Raw genomic sequence first — 7,050 nt, 5'->3', positions numbered from 1 at the left:
GAGCTGCCTCGTCGACCTCTTCGAAAAGCTCAGCCTTTCCGACGCGGTCGCCACCGATGCGGGAGCCATCTTCTCCGTGAGCCACCTCACCAACCTCTTCGAGAAGCCCGCCCTCTCTGATGCGGCCACCACCGATGGCTACCCCGGCGACATGGTGGTCATCGACGACCCACTCCCTCCTGTCGCCAGCGACGCCTCTGCCCGCGCGCTCGGCGTTGGCGTCTTCGTGGAGGTGATGGTCATCGGCAATAGTCAGGACACTGGTGGGGCCGCCGATGACCCATTGCGAGCAGCAATGCAGGACCTGGCCGCTCCCGTCGGTGCTAACACCGGCCCGGCGGAGCTAGAAGAAATTCGTGTCAAGCTCCTTGATAGCGCCACCAAGATGGCGACCATGAAGCGCCGCTCTGAGGCCAACCAGCATGAGATCGACCGCATAGCGGGCGGCACGCCGGATGCGGGCGAGCCCAACCAAGCCGGCGCCATCCGGCAACGCGGAGCAGCCATCGCCAGCATGCTGTGAGTCGGACGCCCGATCTACGACACCCCAGTGCAGAACCTACGCCCCGCGCAAGTGGCAACAGAAGAACTTGAGAACCTGGAGGGTGAAGAACGGCGCAGCCAGCTGGACCGCCTCCAGGAGCTCCTCAACGCGGCGAACGCGCAGCAAGACGCGTGCAACCGCGTGGTGGGAGCTGGCCAGCAGGCCGAAAACCCTCCGCCATGCTGTGAGAATGGAGAGACCTCCCGGTCCCCTAGCGGCGGCTGCGGCCAGCGGAACCCGGAGCCGGCAGCTAGCCATAGCTGGCACTCTCACGAGATAGTTGTGGGCAGCCGGCAAGTTCCTTCGAACCCGGAGGGCCGGCGCCAGCGAGGTGAACGCCCGCCTCCCCCCCCCTCGCAGGGAGAGGTTGGCTTCCCCGACGCCGGCTGGGCACCCGACTTTGGGGGGCCGACTAGGCCTCGTGAAGCAGTTGGCGAGAATGACGCTCGTCGCCGGATCGAGTAGCTGGCTCGGTCCCTGGCAATGGAGGAGGAGGATATAGTCGGCCCGGCCTACTTCGTCCCCCGCATCCGTGACGAGCCCTTCCCCAAAGGGTTCATGCTTTCTCGCGACACTCTCAAATACAATGGCACCATGAAGCCGGAAGATTGGCTGACCAACTACGCCACAGCAGTCAGCATAGCGAACGGCAACAAGCGCGTTGCCGTGAAGTATGTTCCGCTCATGCTGCAGGGCACGACCTGAACATGGCTGAACAACCTCAAGGCCAATAGCATCAATAGCTGGCTGGACTTCAGCGAAGCCTTCATGCGCAACTTCAATAGCACCTACAAATGCCCCCAAGCCTCGCCAGCTCTCCATGTGCGTTCAGGGCCCGACCGAGTCCACTCGCCACTACCTGACGCGCTGGGCCGAGTTGCGCAACTCCTGTGAAGGGGTGCACGAGGTGGAGGCCATCGAGTACTTTACAGCCGGGTGCAGAGAGGGTACCCTGCTCAAGCACAAGCTTCTGTGCGACGAGCTAGCTACCTTGGACGAGCTCCTGGTTGTGGCGGACAAGTACGCCATGGCCGACTCCTCCATGAAGTCGGAGGGAGATCCGGATCGACGCGTCCGAGAAGGTGATCCAGCTGGCTTCTCAGGCGCCGACCGGCGACTCCAACCAGCGTCAGCAGTCGAACAACAACAAGCGCAAGGCCCAGTAGCCAGCTTCTAACAGCCGGCAGGTGGCCACCATTGAGGACCAGCAGCCGGCAGGTCAACCCGGCTCCAAGCGTCAGCGGGGTGGCAAGGGTGCCTGCAGCCGGCCTTCTCCTTCGAGCAGGCCCTCGACGCTCCATGCAAGTTCCACAGCGGCGTGAAACCGTCCAACCACACCACTCGACAATGCAGCCGGCTCACCCGAATCTCCAAGGGTGAGGGCTTGCCACCTCCTCCAGTCGGCCTGGCGGCTCTGGCTCCTCAGCAGTCGGCCCGCCTAGTCGGCATGCTCCGAGATGAATTCCCCAATGAGAACGCCACTTATGCCATCTTCACCAACGAAGCCGGCGACAGCAGCACCGCGAGGTGAATGCTGTTATTCCAGAGGTCCCCCAATTAATGCACTGGTCCGAGAAGCCCATCACCTGGAGCCGGGATGACCATCCGGCCGTGATGCCTTCGCCAAGTTCATGATGGTTCCGCACTATGCGTACCTGAAGGCGAAGATGTCGGGTCCCAAGGGAATCATTACCATTGCCGGCGACTACAAGAAGTCGCTCGAGTGCGCCGCCGCCAGCTCCCGGCTGGCCGAGTACCTCGTCATCGCCGAAGAGAAGTGCCTCCTTGACCAAGTGGTGGCCATGGCTAGCAAGCAGCCGGCCATGCCGACTGACCCCAAGGATGTTGAGACCGAGGGCTCCTTCCAGCCGGCCAAGGAAACCAAGAAGATCATCTTGGACCCGGCGCACCCGGAGCAGTACGCTGTCGTGGGGTCCAACCTCGACAGCAAATAAGAAAGCGAGGTTGTCGACTTCCTCCGTGAGAATCGGGATATCTTTGCATGGTCCCCCAAGGACATGCCGGGTGTTCCGAGGGAGTACGCCGAGCACAAACTGCATGTGTGATCAGATGCTAAGCCGGTCAAGCAACCCCTCCGCCGCCTATCAGAAGAGAAGAGAAGGATCGTTGGTGAAGAAATCGCCCGGCTTCTGGCAGCTGGCTTCATCATGGAAGTGTTCTACCCGAACTGGCTTGCCAACCCAGTCCTCGTTTTGAAGAAAAACAACAAGTGGCGCATGTGTCTCAACTACACGAGCCTCAACAAAGCCTGCCCCAAGGATCCGTTTGCCTTGCCCCGGATCGATCAAGTGATCGACTCCACGGCTGGCTGCGAGCTGCTGTCCTTTTTGGACGCCTACTCCCGCTACCATCAGATCAAGTTGGACCCGGCCGATCGACTGAAGACTGCCTTCATCACCCCTTTCGGCGCGTTCTGCTACATCACCATGATGTTCGTACTAAGGAATGCCGACGCCACCTTTCAACATTGCATGCAGAAGTGCCTCTTGAAGCAACTCGGCGGGAATGACCATCTCTGTGTGGACGACATAGTGGTGAAGATGGAGAAGTGCAACACCCTTTTGGAGGATCTCAAGGAGACCTTCACCAACTCGCGCCGTTTTCAGATCAAGCTCAACCCGGAGAAGTGTGTCTTTGAAGTACCAGCCAGCCAGCTCCTTGGTTTCCTTGTTTCTGAGCATGGGATTGAGTGCAACCCTGTGAAGATCAAGGCCATTGAGCGGATGAAGAAACCAACCAGGCTGCAGGACGTCCAGAAGTTCACCGGGTGCCTAGCATCTCTCAACCGGTTCATCATGGAAGTGTTCTACCCGGACTGGCTTGCCAACCCAGTCCTCGTTCTGAAGAAAAACAACAAGTGGCACATGTGTCTCAACTACACGAGCCTCAACAAAGCCTGCCCCAAGGATCCGTTTGCCTTGCCCCGGATCGATCAAGTGATCGACTCCATGGCTGGCTGCGAGCTGTTGTCCTTTTTGGACGCCTACTCCCGCTACAATCAGATCTAGTTGGACCCGGTCGATCGACTGAAGACTGCCTTCATCACCCCTTTCGACGCGTTCTGCTACATCACCATGACGTTCGGACTAAGGAATGCCGACGCCACCTTTCAACATTGCATGCAGAAGTGCCTCTTGAAGCAACTCGACAGGAATGCCCATGTCTGTGTGGACGACATAGTGGTGAAGATGGAGAAGTGCAACACCCTTTTGGAGGATCTCAAGGAGACCTTCACCAACCTGCACCGTTTTCAGATCAAGCTCAACCCGGAGAAGTGTGTCTTCGGAGTACCAGCCAGCCAACTCCTTGGTTTCCTTGTTTCTGAGCATGGGATTGAGTGCAACCCTGTGAAGATCAAGGCCATTGAGCGGATGAAGAAACCAACCAGGCTGCGGGACGTCCAGAAGTTCACCGGGTGCCTAGCATCTCTCAACCGGTTCATCATGGAAGTGTTCTACCCGGACTGGCTTGCCAACCCAGTCCTCGTTTTGAAGAAAAACAACAAGTGGCGCATGTGTCTCAACTAGACGAGCCTCAACAAAGCCTGCACCAAGGATCCGTTTGCCTTGCCCCGGATCGATCAAGTGATTGACTCCATGGCTGGCTGCGAGCTGCTGTCCTTTTTGGACGCCTACTCCCGCTACCATCAGATCAAGTTGGACCCGGTCGATCGACTGAAGACTGCCTTCATCACCCCTTTCGGCGCGTTCTGCTACATCACCATGACGTTCTGACTAAGGAGTGCCGACGCCACCTTTCAACATTGCATGCAGAAGTGCCTCTTGAAGCAACTCGGCAGGAATGCCCATGTCTGTGTGGACGACATAGTGGTGAAGATGGAGAAGTGCAACACCCTTTTGGAGGATCTCAAGGAGACCTTCACCAACCTGTGCCGTTTTCAGATCAAGCTCAACCCGGAGAAGTGTGTCTTCGGAGTACCAGCCAGCCAGCTCCTTGGTTTCCTTGTTTCTGAGCATGGGATTGAGTGCAACCCTGTGAAGATCAAGGCCATTGAGCGGATGAAGAAACCAACCAGGCTGCGGGACATCCAGAAGTTCACCGGGTGCCTAGCATCTCTCAACCGGTTCATCAACTGGCTGGGCGAGAAGGCCCTCCCATTTTACCAGCTGATGAAGAAGACCAAGTGGTTCGAGTGCACCGACTAGGCGGATGAGGCGTTCCTCCAGCTCAAGCAGATGTTGTCCGCGCTGCCTGTTCTGGCCGCTCCGACTGCCAAAGAGCCCATGCTCCTCTACATCACTGCCACCAACTGGGTCGCCAACATGGTGATTGTTGTCGAGCGCCCAGAAGCCGGAAGGGTGCAGCCGGTCCAGAGGTCGGTTTATTACTTGAGCGAGGTGTTGTCCGCCTCCAAGCAGAACTACCCCCACTACCAGAAGATGTGCTATGACGTGTACTTTGCCGCCAAGAAGCTGAAGCAGTACTTCCAAGAGCACTCCATCACAGTCGTTTGCACCGCCCCCTTGCTGAGATCATGGGCAACCAAGATGCCTCGGTCCGGGTGGCCAAATGGGCCATCAAGCTGGCTCCCCACACCATCCTCTACCAGCCCCGCACCGCCATCAAGTCCCAAGTGCTGGCTGACTTCCTTGTCGATTGGGCCAAGACCCAGTACCTGCCGCCAGTGCCGGATTCCACGCATTGGCGGATCCACTTCGACGGTTCAAAGATGCACACCGGTTTGGGAGCCGGCATCGTCCTCACCTCTCCAAAAGGCGACAAGCTGAAGTACACGCTGCAGATCCACTTCACCGCCTCCAACAACGTGGCCAAGTACGAGGCGCTCATCCACGGGCTCCGACTGGCCAAGGAGATCGGCATCCGCCGCATCTTGTGATACGGCGACACGGACCTTGTGGTCCACAGTCCTCTGGCAACTGGGACGCCAAGGACGCCAACATGGCTAGGTACCACTTCCTTGTCCAACAGATCAGCGGACACTTCGATGGGTGCGAGTTCATTCATGTGCCACGGGCCGACAACGAAGCAGCCGATGCCATGGCATGGATTGGCTCTACCCGTCAGGCCATTCCAGCCGGCGTCTCCCTCGAGTGCGTGCGCAAGCCGTCTATCCAACCTTCGCTAGAAACAGAATCCATCTTTGTGCCGGCTGACCCTGGAGCTGCCGGATCCTACTCGAGGACTTCAGCAGGCGGCCCGAGGACTTCTACAGGTGGCCCGGGGGCTGCAGCACCCAAACCGGGCCCGGGGACTCCAGAACCCGGCCCGGGGACCGCTGTAGCCGTCCTGGGGACTTCCACGATGCACCAAGGAGCGGCCGGCTCCAACCCGCCGCCTCCCAACCCGGTCACCCTAACGCCGGTTGCTGTCATGACGGTAGTAGAAGCCCCGTCTTGGGCACAACCCATCCTCAACTTCGTGGTGAGCCGTGAGCTCCCAACTGACGAGGTCTTGGCCCGACAGGTGCAACACCGGGCGGCTGCTTACACGATCGTCAATAGAGAGCTCGTCAGGCGCAGCATTACCGGCATCTTCCAGCGCTGCGTTGAGCCGGAGAAGGGCATCGCTACCCTCAGAGATATCCATCAAGGTGAATGTGGCCACCATGCCGCCTCCAGAGCCCTCGTCGCCAAAGCTTTCCGCCATGGTTTTTTCTGGCCTACTGCTCTGTACGACGCCAAGGAGTTGGTCCGGAAGTGCAAGGGGTGCCAGCGTTTCAGCTCCAAGCAGCACTCAAGACCATCCCCATCACCGGGCCGTTCGCCGTATGGGGATTGGACATGGTGGGCCCATTCAAGGCAGCACGTGGCGGCATGACCCATCCGCTGGTTGTCGTGGACAAGTTCACAAAGTGGACCGAGGCGAGGCCAATCAAGAAGCTGAACGGCCCCACAGCTGTCACATTCATCGCGGACATCACCATTCAATACGGCATCCCACACAACATCATCACCGATAATGGCACGAACTTCGCCAAAGGCGCCTTGGCTTGTTTCTGCGCAACACAGGGTATCTGACTAGACCTTGTGTCGATTGCCCACCCGCAGTCAAACGACCAGGTGGAGCGGAATAACGGCCTCATTCTATCCGTCATCAAGCCACGGCTAGTCGAGCCGCTGGAGCGCTCATTCGGCTGCTGCCTCGAGGAGCTACTAGCCGTCCTCTCGAGTCGTCAGACCATGCCAGACAGATCAACCGGCTTCACACCCTTCTTCGTCGTATACGGGGCCGAGGCCATCATCCCAATGGATATTGAGTTTGACTCGCCTCGCGTCACCTTGTACATGGAGGTGCAATGAAAGGAGGCGTGCGAAGACGGCGTCGATCTTCTTGAAGAGGCCCGGCTGCTAGCACTCAGCCGGTCCGCCATCTACCAGCAAAACTTGCCCCGCTACCACAACAAGAAGATCAAGCCGCGTACTTTCCGCGCGGGTGACCTTGTGCTCTGACTGATCCAGCGAACAGCCGGCCAGCACAAGTTCTCGACTCCTTGGGAGGGCCCC

General features: G+C 58.8%; 1 pseudogene; it reads left to right on the top strand.

The window, feature by feature from the left end:
* The first annotated feature begins 5,584 nt into the window (after positions 1–5,584).
* LOC123076172 (uncharacterized) lies at positions 5,585–6,846 on the top strand (annotated as a pseudogene).
* The last annotated feature ends 204 nt before the right edge of the window (positions 6,847–7,050 follow it).

This window comes from Triticum aestivum, chromosome 3D (assembly GCF_018294505.1).
Source record: "Triticum aestivum cultivar Chinese Spring chromosome 3D, IWGSC CS RefSeq v2.1, whole genome shotgun sequence".
Lineage (NCBI taxonomy): Eukaryota > Viridiplantae > Streptophyta > Magnoliopsida > Poales > Poaceae > Triticum > Triticum aestivum.
This window is presented reverse-complemented; position numbering and strand designations above follow the sequence as displayed.